Raw genomic sequence first — 18827 nt, 5'->3', positions numbered from 1 at the left:
ATTTGATTTGTGTTGATCACTCATTTTGTTGCTTCTAAAAAATTACTTCACACTGGCTAATTTGACATAATTACACAAAATCTAAGTCAAATATTTCTATAAAAAAAGACAATATATATGTTACAGTAACTTAGATAGCAATAGCAGATAGCTAGTATAGCAAAAGCATGAACAACTACCAATCAATGACTATTCAACATTTATTTTTCCAGCATAGCATTACTTATTGTAAAGCGGCTTTACATGGTCATAGAGGAGTGCCTCCATGAAATCTAGTCATATCAAATCTCTGAGAACAAAGACGCCAATTAACAAGATCTGCTGCAAACTGTACAATTAGGTTTGGTCAATTAGTGATGTACCAAAGAGAAATAGTTAATTTCCAAATAATGTGTACAACAGACAGACAAACAAAAACACTTGAATATCACGTTCAATTTTAACAGGAGCAGTCATTACAAAACAATCAGTTCCAAATCAGTCGGTTTCATAATCCATGCACCAGAGAGGAACACTGTGCTTCACCAATGTTCAGGAGTAGTTCTTTTGGGTAGTCCATGTTGAGAGCAAAAAGGAATCCCATCAGTATGGATCAGCATTTGGGACATCCTCACAGGATGCTTCCTCAGGGACCACTGAGACAGGCCATTCAAATGAACTTTTCAGGACTTTGGTGAAGAAATGAAAAACAAAATGCTTACATCCAGTCTTGAAAAGGCATGGAGGATACTCCTTGAGAAAAAGGAAGTCCCAGTCATCTTCCTTATGGAGCTCTGATTAAAAGAAAAAAAAATACAGCTGTTAGTGTCAGGATTCCATCACAGTAACAGGCAGCGTATAAACAGATTTAGGCCAGCCTGTGATTTAATTCATATTACAACTTGATCATGCCTTATAAGATCCTGCAAGCACAAAAAAGCCCTGATAGAGGCAGCTGGTGACAGACAGAGAAAAGGAGGTGACTGCACAGGTAAAACACAGGGCTCCCTCCTGGGAATATCTGGAGTTCAGATTAGTGGTTATGACAGCCATACAAATACACATATGAGCTAGAAGACAACAATGAATGTGTAAGACATGGAAGGAAAAACATTTTACATCAAACACATCAGCAAGAATTTTTGTGAGCCTCTGCTGACCCACAATCCACTTCTGCACCGTCCAGCTCCAGGAACCTCTCCAGATACTGGTCTAGCCCGGCAAAGTGGGAACCTCCAAGTTAACAGATGTCATGTGAACAAATTCAGCTTCAAACTGTTGTAGGCAAAAGCATGTATTTTTCTCTCTACTTACTGTGAAGCCGCTGCAACAGGTGACTCCCCTACTGTAGGATCAATAAATCCTGTTTTATCTCTTGTTATATCTTAATTAACAAACACTTTATTCCAGTTACTTCTACAAACATTTGCCATTATCAGCTGTTTAGGATGAGTGCACCACAGCGACGGTGGTCTCACATTCACTGTGAGTGCGACACAACCATCCCTAACCTGCCTGCAGGTTCAAGCTGCCTTCAGGATAACTTAAAGAACTCTGTGTGAAACTGCACCACAGGTAACTTAGTTCTCCACGAATCTGTGCTCAACTGGTTGGTCTGCTTGTCTTGATCAGCAATTAGCCACAAGCAGTTCAAATGACTAAAACACAAAGGGAGGGATGTAATGTAATGTCCGCTGCCCATTTATGGAAACTCAGACCTTACCCGGCAACAAGAAATTCTATTTTCTGATTGGCTGATAGGTCGCTAATTGCAGACAGCTGTATGAGCACATAGCACGCTGTCTAACCCGTTTATAGGACAGCCAAGAGGAATTTCTATCATCTACAGATGTGTAGTCAGCTAGCAACACAGTAGCCTAATGTTATTTTTTTTTACAGTGCAAATACTTGTATTTAGGCTTAAAAAATCATAGTAGTTAAGCTAATCTGTGTCATCATTTTATTAATTTTTAATAATGCTGTTTGACCAACAGCCTTTATGTAATCTATTGGTTTTTCTGAATTTAAACATTCAGATTGCAACATACTTTTGATGTTTTCAGCAGCTACACACGGTCATATTCACACTTTGTATTACATGGACGTGTGTTAACCTCCTATACTGATGTTGTATAGGACACCAGACAAAAAGAAAGTCTGTACAATGGGACAGAGACTACTGACATCACCGTGAAGAGAGTGAATAAGAAACAAGACACAGAACACAGCACACACAGACTTCACTTTCACTGATACAACAGAGAGTAATGTCAATGTAAGGAGGTGATGTAAGAGGCTCATTCAAAAGAGAGGAGGAGCACTGTAGGTCTCGTGGGATTAAAAATAATCTCACGTGTTCGATTATATAAAAGCTGCAATCATTTCTGCAATTTTATGTCAATTATTCTAATCACAGAAACCGTAGAGTAAGGACCAACCATCTGCTTGAATCATTTATTCATTTAAATAAGATACTGGAGCCATGAGGAGACATTGTATATAATGCCACAATTTCATATTTGTTTTTAAAAGCGAGGCTCGTTAGGCGACCCTGATCGTAAGTGAAAAAAGGCAGAAAATGGCTTTCAGTAATGTTCCAGTAAAAACCTTCATATTTATTCAAGGTCCTTAAATTAAAGAAAGGAATGAATGCGTCGGTGCTTAGTCATCTAGCTTTGACATCACTTTTAAAAAATGCAATTTTGATATGGAAATGTCCTCACTGTGATACCAGCTGCCCTGGATTTAGTATCCACACACTGCATGCTTGTGTAATGATGTTTCCAACCTACATAATGTCGGGGATCATTTGGAACACATTTTCTCACTGACGTGCATGACTCCTCTTTCTAACCGTCTGTCCTCTTTATGCGGACAGTCTTATCCTCAAAGGAGCGACCGCTGTCTTTGAGCTGTAGGTGGACGGCTGAATCCTGACCTGAGGAGGCGGCTCTCCTCTGCTGTGACAACCTTCTCTGTAGAGGTTGTTTGGTTTCAGTAATATAAAGATCAGTGCATTCCTCACTGCACAGGACTGCATAGATTACATCACTGTCTTTCCATGGGATGACTCAGTTTATGTCTCAGGGTGTAGCTGGGTTTAACATGTACTGGAATCTGATGTGTGTTGAGAAAAACATAGCTGTGCCATGGGGTCACCTGTGTCTAACTCACTTCCTGCTTCTCCAGTTAAAGATCTTTTGCTGTTTCCAACAGAGCAGCAACCTCCAGGGGCTCAGACTCGAAGCCCATGCGGAAGTGTCAGAACTTGTAGTTCACGCTGCAACCACTGGGGGCTGGCTCCAGAGGCGAGTCATTCCCATTGACTCCCATGTTAAAACACAGCAGAAGACACAGCAGAAATGAACACGTTTGCAGCCTGGTACAAAAAAACCATTGTGGTCTCAAATGATAAGTTCTCTTCTAGTGTCAATTGTACTAGACTAACTCACTCATTTTAATTATATTCATAATGTCCACAGAGTTAGCAAAGTTAGCATTAAAATGAGGCTTAATTAATATCTAATGTTTGATTTAAATATGACAAAAATAAATAAATAAGGTGCCAAAACAGCAGTGTTAATTTCTTAATTCAAATTTATGGAAATACTTTTTACTGGAGGTAATTTTGATGGCACACAGTGTGACTCCAAAGTATTGATAATTAGCATTTTACTCAAAGCAAAATGACAGTGATGTATTGTTTTAATTAAAATAATATAATCAGAAAGACACTGCTCCCGATGATTCAGCTTAACTTACACAGTGTCCAGGACGGATATTTATTTACTTCTTATTAACTTGTCCAGAGAACTAAAGTTTGCGGTGCATTGTTTGTATTTCTGGGAGGCCTGCAGGCTGGGTAACAGAGCGGTTGTTCGGTAAGAAGGAGTGAATCATCTGGGCCCAAAATGTGGCTGTGCACATGAGTGAAAAAAACAACACCCCTCACAATGATTGTTGCTCTGCCAGAGGGGCCTGTGGCGTAAATACACCAACTAGACACCGCAAAGGATTTCTGATGATTTGTGGCATAAAATAAAACTGACCTCATTTTCTCCTCATAGTACAGAGTATGGATCTGTTGTTCAAGAGGCCTAATAATGAATACTTCAGGCCCATTTGTTACAGGCTGCAGATTGAAGCAGGGCACAGAGCTTTAATACAGCTATTTAGATGACCTGTGAGAGAGAACACTGTTGTAGCATTATCTTAGTATTCGTTAGTTTACTTTAAACTTGTAAACAGCTTTTCTGGCCTCTAAGAGCTGGCTCCAAAATTGAGGCCCCGTCTGCACGGAGACAAAAACGGCCATATCCGCTAACATTTCATATTGTTTAGGCATTTCGTCCACACAGAGCCAGCGTTTCAGAGGTGCGAAAACGACAACTTTTGAAAAACGGGTCCCAGGGTGGATACGTTTGATAAATGCCGTTTCCATGTCTCCGTGTGGTGGACGCCCAAAACGCTACTTTTCTTAAACGATGATGACACAGCCCCACCTCCCCCCTCAACCCGCACACACTCACTACGATAACAAACAACAAACTACACGGAGCATGTTTTTAGCAAGTGGACAACAACTAATAACCCCGTTCACACTGGGGAAATAAATCTGAGTGTGAACACCTCGAATCCGGCTGTATCCAGTTTGATTTCAGAGGTGGATCTAGCCGGATTGGCTCAAATGTGGCTCAGGTGTGAACACAAATGTGGCTAGCGAATCCGGCTAGCGATGTGATACTTCCGGTTAGCGACATGCTACTTCCGGTTAGTGATGTGCTACTTCCGGTTCATGGGGCGCGACACGGGACAAAAAACCGCACCACGCATGCGCACACGCGGTTCTACCACGCAGTTCTACCACGCCCTGAACGGACTCTCTATATTACGAGGCGCCACCTAGTGGTTTGGAGGACCGTAAACAAGTCGGATTGAGTGCAGACACGCTTGTGTGATAGCCAGATTTGAAAATAGGTCTGAACGTATCCAACTTAAAGACTATCCAGATACAATCCTACTCTAGCTGGAATGACTTTTGGGGCCTAAGAAGGTTTTAGATCCATGTTACTGTTAACATTGCACAAGTTGTGTGCATGCCCCATGTCTTCTTCTCTTCTGTTTTTAGAGTGCTTCTGTGGTAGTGTTACAGCGCCACTCACAGACCTGGCATATGTACTACAGCGTTTTCAGTGGTTTGTGCAGATCCGTGTGGACGCACGCATTTACTGAAATGGTACCGAGAATGTTTTGGAAAAGTAAAAGCCTTTGTCTTTGTGTGGACGGCGCCTGAATGAAGCTCCACACACCTTCCTATCCTGATATCTAAATGTATATATATCTCAGCACTTCTTTACTGTACTAATATACTGCGGTGTCGAGTGTTACATTCAGGAATCCACACAAATCTCACATCTGGATGCATAACGCAGTACCAACATGTCATACAGCATTGTCACATCATTTACGATGGTGAGTTTAGATGAAGAAGTTAATTGATGCTTTTCCTGGAGACAGCATGGCTTATTAAGCATTAAGCTTTTCCTGCTTTGATAGAAAACATAGCTCCCTTGATGAACAGGGACGACGGTGCCTCGGGAACATGATTCTCATTAGTTTGCATTTATTATCTCACCCAGGTTGCCGTGCACACACGGATCCACACAACAGCTACAGGTAACACGCGCAGATTAGAGCACATCTTTTTATTCGGCAGGAGACAGCGCATTACACTGAAGCGGCAGGAAGAGGAAATATATTTCAGAGAAAAATAAGGGTCAGGCAGTTTATTTTGATGTTCCCAGGTACCAAGGCATCATTATGTGTCATTTTTAAAAGCAGCCAGAATACAGTATAGACTGAGAGGAGCTGATTGAATGAATTTTGTGCCGTTATCTTTGACGAACGACTGATGTGGAGAATTCAATTTGGCTATTGGCTTCTTTCGAGTCAACCATCAGGGCAGTGGTGTCATTTTATCTGCTCCGAAAAGTGAACTGCTGCTCTTAATGTGATAGAATACACTGTTTTCTTTCTTATTGTTACACTTAGGGCAAAATCCTTTCTTTGGCTATGAACTCCAAATTGTTTTGACCTTGTGTATATAGTTAAGTTGGTTTTCCACTCTAGCGGTCAACCTCCTCAGACTTAGACAAGTCTTTGCATAAGTAGTTCATTTTATGTTATTTGTTCATAATTGAACGATCCACTGCATTTTCCTCCATATTTTCAGTCTGATGTTTTCCTCTCCATTGTTGTTTGTGTCCATCAGTGTTCCAAATGTAAGGTGAAAAACAGCATAAACAATGGCAAGTCCATTCCCACAAGAGTGGCGGATAAGAGAACGCATTAACAGATTAGGGTGAAAAACAGACCCTTGTGAATCAATTAAAGAGGGACTGAAAAATATTATACTCAAGACCCAGACATGTTTAAATGGCTGTTGCCATGGAAATGATAATAAACAAAAAAGGGAACAAAGTAGAAAAGTAAGAATTGTATCTTGTTTGTCTTCTGGCTTTTGTCAGAATTCTCTGTAGATAGATAGATAGATAGATAGATAGATAGATAGATAGATAGATAGATTTTGTGTGTATGTTTTCCAGTTCCTAGAACATGATTCAAAATGTGAGCATTTTGTAGAGCTTCCTGCAGTAAGTAAAAAGGTGTTTAATAAGTGAAGTTGCAAGCACAGTATAACCTCCATATAACATCCGTGACTTGTTATATCTTCCTGCAAACCACAGGTGAGATTGGCTGTTTCTATTTTGCACTAGGGACATATTGGAGAAAAATCTGAAGTAATTTATGGCAGTAGGATGTGGATATGTGAACCAGTTTTCTGCATGTTCCCTTTGCAATATTCCCTTTTAGGTAAGAAGTATTCATTGTGCAAAATGTAGAGAGAGCCTATTATCTAAATCCATAGGAGTAAACCATGATTTTACAACTGTGTTTACAGTCAAGGTTTTTCATACATACATACATTTTCATACTTTAAGTAAAATCTAGATTGTTCCATGTCAAACCAGAGATGAAAGCTTATGCACCAATTAAGCTGCCATGTATTTGTCACTGAACCAATATTTTTAAATGTCAGGGAGGTCAAGACCACTCTTTTGAAAATGCAACATAATGCACTTATTTCTTGAGAACGGTCATGGTGAAAAGAAGAGTTGAAAGTATGTGTTACTTTTTTTTTCAAACTCCCACATGCACTTTATGACTCTACACTCTACAGCTGGCTTTTTCTGTATACATCATGTAATTCCCTTGTGATAAAAGAAAATCTACATCATTCATGTGAGATTTCTCTTGGTGTGTACCTGTCTGTGTTCATTATAGAAATGGATGCATTAGGCCGTGTTGAGTGTACTGCAGACGGACAGACAGCCTGCTGGATCCTGACAATCCTCTGCAGAAATCATAGGAACCTTGCTTGGATTTGTCTAAATCAACAGGAGGAGGAGGATTAGAGGGCTCACAAATGTTTTCAGGGATATTTGAACTCACCACTAAACCCTGATTGCATTTAAGCTTTGGTGGTTTAGAGAAGGTATCCTGCATCTACTTGTAAGTCCTGTCAGCCTCCACAGTGACATAGAAACAGCACATCAGGTCATTGCGGGCATCCACAGTTTGTGCAACACTTTCCATCCGTCAAGGAAAAAAGAAAGCTTGTCTTGTATTTGAGCCTCTGGTGATCCATTAAGTTCAGATCTCCCACTTTTGACTTAGACATATAAAAAATTTAAACTTCCATTATTTATTTATGTCTGAGTGTCCAGGGGTGGTTTACAGTCTGCTGCACTTCCAGACTCTCTTGAAACCATCTTTTCCAACAGCACACCTGTGCTCTCATCATTATACATTTCATTGTGTGGGTTTGGCTAATTTGTTTTGTTTTTTTTTGTTTTTTATCTAAAGAAAAAGTATTTTCTCTAGGGTGGTTTTAAAACTCATGGCCATTACCCTCTTGACAGTACCAACTAACTATGGGGTGAAGTGGAGGTGAGCGGATGGCTGCATGAGCAGAAGACTTATTTTACTTAATAACTAAAACTCCCCTGCAATGTTATCCCAAGTGAGGGAACGTATGGAAAACCATGCTGTGTCCAGGTCTAGGAGGTTTGACTAACTTTTGTAGCCACCCTCAAGTGGCCACTTGAAGAACTGCAGCTTAAAAAAACCTAAAACTGAATTGCATTGTGGGTAATGATGACAAAATTTAGACCAGGTAGTGGTGGTTTTAGGCACGGGCAAACTGGGGGCAGCACGAGCAGGGGAAAAAAACATTTTTTAATTATTAATTATATCACTGTGTGGAGAATTGGCAAATTGGCGCCTCCTGAATGCCCAGAGGGTGCCGTACACAGAAGCTGACTGTAGAGAAGGGGGGGTGGGGTCTCCTAAATGGAATGGACAGGGACTGAACGAGGGAGGTCTCACTTTGTCCTGATAACACTGCGAGTGTGTATAGTACCCGTGTATAGTACCCGTGTATAGTACCGCGAATGATCGAAGGAGTGAGAGCTCTTACTGTTCATACAAGATCATTAAAAAACATGTACGTTTTGGGGCCATGTCAACAAACCGGACAGACAGCAGTGCTGCAGGCAGAGAGGCAGAGGACTGTAGTCTGATGCTGGACTGAAAGATAAGACAAATAACACAGTAAAATCTCTGTTACTAATACTAGCATTAATCTATCTTAATAAATAGCCTCTCATATTATTGTGAGGCTTCTTTACTGTTTACTTCTCTGTCCTCTCCTCTCTGCTGTCTGACCGCCATGTCTCTCCCACAGGCAGAGTTCAGAGGCCACAGAGATAATGATACTGAAGTCAACTATTAAAATTGCTATAAACAAAGAACCAAATACCAAATGTCTGGAAGTCAGGCCAGAGGTGCATTTTAAGAGCCCCTAAAGAGAACGCAACAACAACAACTCAGCCCGACCCAGATGCCTTTTATTGGTGCTTGTGCGGTCATTTACAGGCCAAAAAGGGGGCCGGTCCAGGCCTGAGGGCTGTATTTTGCCCAGATCTGTTTAGGCAATGAAGGACTGTTGCATCATTTATCATCTATAACACTCCACCAGCAAGACAATCGTGTCATCAATGTTGACAATGAAGGCATGCAGAATGAACCAAGGTTATATATATATGGATATATTGTCTCCTCCGTGAGGCATCAGCCCTCCAGCAGAATACCAACTGACTGAGGGACATGAGCAGAATGTCCTTCAGCTGATCGGCAGCTGCAGCCTAACAAAAAGAAATGTCTGATGTAACTATAATGCAAAGGTTATTTTTCACAAGAGACAGAGCTAAAGAGAGGATTTTTATCATTAAATAAATCAAATTAGATGTAAATGGATATTCTTCTATGTTACATTTTTAAGGTTAACAGCTTTGTTTTTCTGACATTTATAAGTAGAAAGTAAGAACATCCACTCCACTCTCATTATGACTCATTTAAAAACTCTGAACTGAAAGCCATAGCTTAGGAGAAGTGAAGGAGATGTGATGACAGCTCCAAGAGACATAATTAAAATGTATATAAACATCAAGCTGTGTTCTGTGTCACTGCAAGCTTCGAGCTATGCACACGCTGCTGAACCACAGGTGTTTCAGTCCAAACAGAACATGCTAACTGCTACTAGCTGTTGTTTCAAAGATGCTCAGTGGTGTGTTTGGTTTCCTCCTATTTGTTCTGATTAGTTGCAGTGCATATGTGTGCATATTCAAACATACATTGCATTTTCATACTAAATACATGTCCTATAGCCACAAGGGATTATGGGTAATGTCAGTTATATACAACCTAACAAAGCAAGATTAGTTGCAGATTGTGTTTATGTTGTCTTCTGTCAGTTGTGGAGTAGTTGTGAGAATTGTTGCAGTTCTGTCAGGGAGGATGGTTGTCCAGGGGCCGGCTTGTTTATCGTTTTGTGGATTGATATTCATATTCAAATAGTGAACTTGGAACTCTGGAGACAGACATAGCAGATTCTCCATCTGTCTTTTAGGATCACAGCCCTTGTTTACATAACACTACACTCGGTAGTCATTCTGTTAGAAGTCACTTGGAATAGAAAATAGCAAGCAGGACTGCAAACAAGTAAAAATATATGAAAGTAAGTAAAAAAATGTGTTTTTTTCTGCTGGATAACATTTCTGATGAGACTTCAACCCACACTTCCTGCTTATCCATTAGGTCACTGGGGCTTTGAAATGTATCTTTGACCTGTGTGGCTGCTTCTGCAGCTACAGACAATGTTTTAGTGAGATTAAGACCGATCCACTCTGCTCTCACCCACCTGGGGATCAGTGATACCATGTGAGACATGATCAGAGAAGACTCTATTCATGTTTTATTAAGTATGAATAAACAATGAGTAACCAGCTTATGCATGATTAATTGCTATTTTTTATGAGTAATGCTTAATAAATGCTCTAACAATGAATTAAGTATTTATTCATGGATAATTAAGGCTTAATAAGAAAGTGCATGTATCTATTTATTTATTCATGCCCTCTAACTATGTAACTCTTCTGTTATTGTAATCTCTGTTTGTGAAAGATTATTTTCTTGCTTTGTTGTTAAACTAGTTTACAACAAACAGCTTGAAGTTCAGCTGCTCTTCCTGACAGCTGCTGTGAAAATGAATGATTGACTGACTGATTACTTCTCAGCTTCAGTCTTGTTAAGCGTAGATTCACCAACATCACGTCATTACTGATTTCAAGGTGTAAATAAAGAGTGCGAGTCCTCCTTGCAGCAATCCATCCATCCATTATCTGAACCCGCTTCATCCTGCAGTGCCGCCCTTGCAGCAATCACACTGATTAACTACAGCTGTTTCTAATGTTGCATGTGAGGTGAGGGTGACACAGGGGGGTGGAGCCTATCCCCTGGTTTGATTTATGCTGTTTTTATACAGACAGCATTGAAAAGTACATTTTAGCAACAGCAAGGTACTGTTAATTTTACAAACTAACTTTTTAATAGTGAACATGGCTATTACATATGTTATTTATGTAATATCTGGGTGTGGTATATCTGCTATATACATCTATTTTAATCTATAGATGTGTAATAATGTATGTGTACAAGTGAAATGTGATGTAAATTGAAGTGATGAACACCAATAGTGACCTAAAAGTCAAATATATAGTTTGGTTCATCAAAACATTCAAATCCAAGTCCATTTAAATTTTTCAAAATGGCAGCACAGGGCAGCCATCTTTAAAATTATGTCCACATAGGTTGGACTAAACCCTCTGTAATTTTGTTTCCCTTAATTAGAATGAAATGAAACTTGGCAGAGATAATGTCAACAAGCTTAGATACAGATTGAAATAATAATTTCAAGGAGATATTCATTGTAAAAATGTGAATTTTCAACAGAAGAATTTTTTTTCAATTTTTCTTTGTGCCATCTTAATTTACAAAGAGCCAGAGGCATACAAACACACATCTGAGCAAATCTCCCAGGTGTTCCCTTTATTAATGCACCAAAAGTATTCAAACTGAGATACACTCAATGCGTTTTGGGCAGGCCATTGCCATGGCAAGATGATGACTTAAAAATAGGCTGTGGGGTTGAAATGGTTAAAGGAAATTTCACACCAGTTTTCTTATGTGTGTGTTAAGTGTTCTGCCTGTGGAAACAGGTAGGATGACAGGCTTTTGAGAGACGTCCTATAATTAAAGATAAAGAGGATTCAGCAGACTTTTCTGATCTTTTCTTTCCTTAACTTTAATGTGGATCTTATGACTAAAAAGAGAACTGTTTAAACAAGAACATCTGAATCACTTTCAGGTATTTTTATCTCTCTGAACATAGTGCATAATGATTTTTATAACTGTTGCCAAAGCATAGAAATATTATTAGCATCAGGTTTAACAGGTCGCCTCGCTGGCTGCATCTAATGAGACTTTTTCTCTCCACCATGTCTGTAACTTGTAAAAAAATAAAATTACCGGTATGTCCCACATATTTCACCAAAAAACCATGGTCCATAGCATTATTGCATGTCTCCATCTTGTCTGTCTTCTTCTCAAGACCACAAATAATTTGAAGAGGCTGATGTTTCCTCCAAATAATCTGCTTATCAATCCAAAGAGGCAGCTCACCCTCTGATTTATTATAAAGCCACACATTCATGCAATGTTTCTTTCACATGCGCGCATCATGCCTCTTAGCCTGTCTTCTTATCACCCACAATTAAACAAAAATAAGTAAATGCAAACCAGCTCATGAATTTTAATTAAAGAAATAAATGAGAATGATGAGTGTTTGCAGTTTGACAAGAGGGGAGAGAGAGAACTCAGAGGGGGACTAACAATTCCTCTGACACACAAATCGAGGTGCTTGTAGGTGAGGTAGAAGCATTTCATAGGAAAAAATGGGGCTCACACTTGGGGAAGGAAAGCCAGGCTTCATCACAGCTACAGCTACTGCAGAGCTCCAGGCAGAATGTAATGGTGAGACCCCACTGACTGAATATAGAGCAGAATTTTAGGATGGTTTGAAGTGTGCTTATGGAATACTTATATTTCATCATTAATGATGGAACACTATGAAGCAGAGATAAGGATCTGTGCGCCATCATTAATCGACACCTATCAGTCAGTTTATATGATCTGTCTTTCAATCCCTGCACCACCAGCTTTGCCAACAGCTTCACCATGTCTCCAAATTATGCATACAACACATGGGTCAAAGTTTCCTTACAGCACTCTTCCCACAAGTTTTGTTTTTATACTTTAAGTCCCAGTTGAATAGAAATACAACTTCCAGGCCCTGTGCCTACACCATACACACAACACAAGCTGCTATCTGGGGACTAGTTTTTCCTCCACTTTGTTCACTCACTCTCTCACACACTCACACACTAGCTGGATGTGGACACCCACACTGCTCAGTCTCAGGGCCCCAGCATTCCTATTACCCAATCCAGCATGCAATATAAGCATTCTTTCAAGAGGATCAACAGTTATTGTTTGGCTTATTATTGATCTTTATTGCCAAAAGATGGTCCACACATATGGACCAGAAGTTTATGTTATCATCCATTGTGATAATTAATAATTATAAATGAGACAGCAACCATATTAGCCAACATTGGTGACCTTATGGTTTACGATTTAATTTTGTGCAGTGTCTGTGGCAACATTCTGCTTACAGATATAACAGCACACAGAAAGCTGCGCCCTTCAGAATTCTATTGAATAATTTGAACAGTATCTAAATTGGATATTGAATAGAATCTAAAAGACTGGACTGCTGCCTATAATAATAAAGACCATGTAGATAGAACAGACGTTAGTTTATAGGTGGGGTAGGAGCTCTTCAAATTCCAATAAGAAACAGCCAGATTTTGAAAATGAAGCCACGCCTGCTAATCACATGGACGCGCATTACATGTTCACTCAAAACGAGTGTTGGTGTCGAATTCACTGGTAATCTCTCTGCCATCTTGCGATGTTTAAACTAGCTTAGCGTTCATGTGCATCGAGTTTACTTCTATGGTGTGTGCAGAGCAGGAAAAGAGTGGAGGAGTGACAACCAGCCAATAGTTCCGCACAGGGTCCACCAGGATGATTGGATGATGTTTTTAGGATCTTATCACTTCCACAGATTATTCATATTTTTCATTTCACTGACTAACTAATTGGTTGCTATCAAGAGTGTAAAGAGAAGTTATGCTAATTTAACATAAAGTGCATCAGTATGAAATCTCCTACCCCACCTTTAAGGTCGAACTGACTGGATTGCTAGGTAATGATGTAGTGAACCACATTAAGTCACTCACCGGGTCCATAGGCAGTGAGGGTTTGTTGTTCATTTGCTGCTGTGTAGGGCCTGGAGACAATTCTATCAGTAAGCCAGTGTAGGTTGCTGGGTCCAGTACTGTGTTTTATTTTGTTTTTGTTATTGTTATCAATATTATTGCTGTTGTTATTTTGATTACCGTCATATGTACATTTATACTGGGTTGGGCTGATTATAATGCCCTGCCCCGGATGGCCTGAGGGCAAAGGAAATGACATAGGAGGGTGCTGGACAGGTGCGTCAGGAGGTCAGGAGGAGGACCTGCTGCTGGAGTCGCCATAACCGCAATTTCAGGATTATAACTGGGATCAGTGAGGACAGATATTTTTTCCCCACGTGGACCGTTTGGGTTCTGGACTCTGGACTGAGGCCCCTTCTCCCAGGTGAAGACGTTGTGGACTGTAGAACGGACAATCCCAGATGCTCCGGCGTCCTCACCTGTGTGGTTTGAGTTTGTCTTTGTGTGTAGTCTTCTGCTGCCATGGCCTTGCGCCCGGTTGATTTCTGTTGTTTTTCATTGAGTTATATTGCATTTGCTCCGATAACCCTCGTATGTTTGCATTGCTTTTATTTTTATTTATGGCGAGAGAGTGGGGATTTTAGGGGCACGGAACCTTCAGGGGCACAGGGGTAATTCATACAGCAATCCGCCTGCGACCTATGTGGTGTGTTGTAGCGCCTCACCTCAGAAGGCAGATATAGGTTGTTACAATGAGCAGCAGCCACTCCAGTAAAACATTTTATGTTACTGAGAAACACATTAGGTAACTAACATGCTGCAACCAAAAATAAACATGTAAAATTGAATACTATTTTGAAGATTGTTCTGTCTATCTCCTCATTTCTATAAACCACAGTTGAATCAGTCTTTAGAACTGATGGAGAAACAAGGTGAACTGCAGTATAATAAACAGACAGCAACAAGAGAGGAGACCTCAGCCCATCATGGCCTTCTAAAAAGCTCCAAACTTTACATATTTAACCCAGTGTTTCCCATATACGTATTATGTAGACTGTGTGACAGCCTGCCATGTTGTAATCTGTAATGCCATAGATCTACTGTATGTCCCAACTCTCAAATCGAAACACACCCAGAATGCATTGCGTGCTGTTTCAAATATAGACAACAAATGTAGAAGCATAAAAATGAGTGCTGTGGGCACATACCTTGCTTGATTGCAGGATTGGTGACAGGTGTACAGGAGCCCAGGTCATCAGCTGCTCATGAACTGTATAAACAAAGGGGCTATAACGGCTCAATCGCCCCCTGGTGGCTGACTGTAAGGGTCCTAAACTCTACTAGCCTACTAGATGGGACACAGCCCAAACTGAAAACTAGTTCTTATCATGCTGATGTGTCCAAATGTTGATTTTTTGTAGATATATATATATATATATATATATATATATATATATATATATATATATATATATATATATATATATATATATATATATATATATATATCCAACAGAGCAGCTCACCCTCAAAATGGCATCACCTCTTGGTCTCTACTGCGCAGACTCTTTGGTTTCAAGATGGCCCCTATATCCAACAAAAGAGCACGCAAGCAAGATATTTTGGCCTCTCTTGTGCAATGAGCAGAGGTGAAACTGTGTTGTCTATAGAGTGAATGCTCATCATCATCAGTCCTGCTGCTCAGCTACAGATACCACCTCAACTCTGAACCAGATTATAGACTTGACCCAAAAACTGACAATGCAGGAACAAACACAAGGTGAAGTACATTCAAATGAAACTATAACAAAAGTATGCATTCATCAAAATATCATTAAATACACCTGGAAGGGGTAACGAGACACAGGTGGAAACAATGAGGGTGGAGCAGCCAATCACAGAGTAGGGGGAAACAAGAGGAAGTGAAACAGGTCGAGACACACACACACACACACACACACACACACACACACACACAAAGAAAGTTACACTAAGGCAGATGAGCCAACAGAACAACTGTGTATAAACCAAAACCAGGAATAAAACAGAAATTAACTAAAACAATAATAAAAAATATTCTCTCCACACATTACAGAAATGAATACACAAGAGCACTCACCTAAAACACTTGTTTATAATATAATGTAATGCAATCCAAGTCCTACTGCCCTGACTTCCCATGTATACCTGGTCCACCCACACTGGGGGTCATTGAGCTCGTTTAGTTAATTTACTTCATTTTAATAAATTTCCCTACAGTGCCACTATCATCGCCATCCGCTGTGCTGGGACACTTGGGCTGCCTATTTTGTTTTTATCTGGTAAAAACAACCCACTCCTCTTACCTATAATCAGAGGACAGAGGCAGTCATGTAATAAGCCAATGCGTGCACAGTGAAATGCATTAAAGTCAGTCACTGCTATTGAGTTCTGATTTAAGAAAAGTGGCTTGGTTTGGCATTCTGCAGTTTTACTGAACTTAATCTAAACTTGATTTACATGAAAAAACTCTCAATAGGAAGAGACAAGGTGTTGAACCTCTGAATTAATGAATTTTAATGTCTGCACGCACCTCCACAAAAGAGTGAGTGGCCCCGACAAGACAAAGCCAGCTCATTTATAGGCATTCATGAACATTTCGGCCGGCTGTTTCTTAATTCCTAACCTTGTCACTCAAAGCTTTTTTGAGGGTGAGGAATCTGGTATTTATTCAGCAGCTGTCTTTCACCCATTTTTCTTTGCCCATTTACTTCCAGACTTTCTCCACCTCGTCCATCGATGAACTGAATCAGGTCAGGGAAGTTAATGGTGGTAAATTGCAGGAACATTTTGCACACCCCTGGCAGATTATGCAAGAATTCTTCCTGTTATTTGCAGCTTACATCTTCTCTAAGTAGGTCATCAACTGATGCTTTGCCTGCCTTCATTTTTTTCACATTCCACACATATCCATCTGCAGATGGGACCCAGACCCTTCATAATGTTGAAGTGCATCAATCATAATGACTGCAATTGTGAGTTGTACATGATGTAAACTACAGGAACATGTCTAAAATGGAACTAAACTACCTTTATATTTCTGTTTCACTTCCCTTTGTGTTCTACATATTTCCATTTAGCCATTATATAATTAAGGGAGCTTAATTATATAATGGCTAAATGTCTTTAAACATCTTGACCCAGCAGTTTTATCCACTTTCGAATGTCACAAATTAATGTACACCACTTGCCCCAAAACAGTTTGAGAGCACAAAAACAAACTTGGTGAAGTAAATTACAGGTGTGACATATTTAATTAATATGTAAGCCAGCGTTGTCAGCCGCAAAGAAGAAAAAAAAACGCTTGAAAAGCTTCTGCCCTCACTAACACTACAAACACTAAATGTGTCCACGCAACATCAAATGTCACTTTTTACCCATAATATGCCACTCGTACAAAACACTTGAATAGTGAGCACTGAGTCTGTGGGTAATGGATCAGACGTGGGGTGGAAAGGTCTAATAATACCAGCAACCCAATAATACAACAAGCAAACACCGCACTTCATAATGCACAAGTGCTGCAGTTTGTCAGAAAATGTACCAACCTAAATGGCTCATTAGAGCTACTAAAATGTTCATACAGCTTGTTCCGTCTGTGAGCAATGAAAATACATGGATTAAAATCCAAAAAAGTTTGAAGAGAGACTTAACCTTCATGGCAACTTCTGTTTTCGAAGTATACTGTAATACAATTGTATAACTGTAGATTAAAAATCTTTGTAGCTTATACTTCATTTGGGCATGTACCCTAAGTTAATTCTTTTTAGCAACTGTCCATTGCTATCTGGCTGCACCATGTTTGCTTTTCTGTCTGAAGTGCGACCTCAAGTCGTTCCAGAAGCAGAGCACTTCTGAGCACTGTTGATCCGTACTTAAGATTACAAATTTAAGGTCAATCAGAGATTTCTCTGGAATTTGTTTATTAAAAAAGAATACATTAGAGTCTTCTTTGCCTGTCTCCAAAAAAAACCTTTGCTCAACCAGGATTGAGATCTCATCTGTGACCCTCATGCCATTCTTGTGTTCTTGTTCTTTGCCAAGTTCAATTTTATTTTTATAGCATCTTCAACAATTACAATTGTCTCTGGGCTCTTTACAGAGCCTGACCCAGAGCAAGCACATAAAGGCTAACATAAAGACATGGGTAACCAGCTGGGTAGAAGAGGAGAAGCGGAGGTAGATGCGACAGAGAGAATTAAAGACGAAAGAGGAAAAGAACACGCAGCATACATCAAGCAGGACAAACACGGCAGATTATTGTTATTATGGTTTGTTGCAGTAGTACAGCCAGCTGAGCACTCAGCAGGAGAGTGTCTGAGAGGACTGTTTGTTGGCTATTCACAACTTATGAACAGCTGTATCTCAATTCAGCGGCTGCATCCTTAAAAGGACGCAACATCATATCACTGTATATCCTCTACCAGCTTCTTCTCCATTGAGCGACTTCGAAGGACAGGGTCTACATAGGCCTTACATTTGTGTGTGAAATGACCATGCTGTGGCCACCAGATGGGTTCTTTCTCACCCTCACATCATGAGGCAACATTCAATACATGCCTTTGACAGTGGCCTCCTTGGAAGATGCATTCTTAAGAGTAGTCCTCTGTGTGCTGCTTTTGAAAATGAAGGCTGTGATGAAACAAACACATTCTTTAAATGAGGCAGCCTGTACCCAGCCTTTAAAGGATGGATACCTTGAAATAAGACACAGGTAATTAGTAAACAAAACCAGCTTTACCTAGGTGCATGATGTCAGAAGAGGTTATAGCAGAGATACTATAGATCAAAACACAGCATTAGTTGGTCTTTCGTACATGAAGATTAACGATAGTGAAATCTCGTCACATCTGACGGTCAGACAAAGTAGTGGAATTCCATCCATGCTCAGTTCCACAACCAACTATAAAGAAGACTCTTCAATATTCACCATGTGGCTGCTGTGTTTCCACAGCTACATCGACCTTTTCTATTGACAAACAGCAGGGACCCCACCTCCGGAGAAAT

This window comes from Parambassis ranga, chromosome 20, assembly GCF_900634625.1.
Source record: "Parambassis ranga chromosome 20, fParRan2.1, whole genome shotgun sequence".
Classification (NCBI taxonomy): Eukaryota; Metazoa; Chordata; class Actinopteri; family Ambassidae; genus Parambassis; species Parambassis ranga.
Note: the sequence above shows the minus strand (reverse complement) of the source record.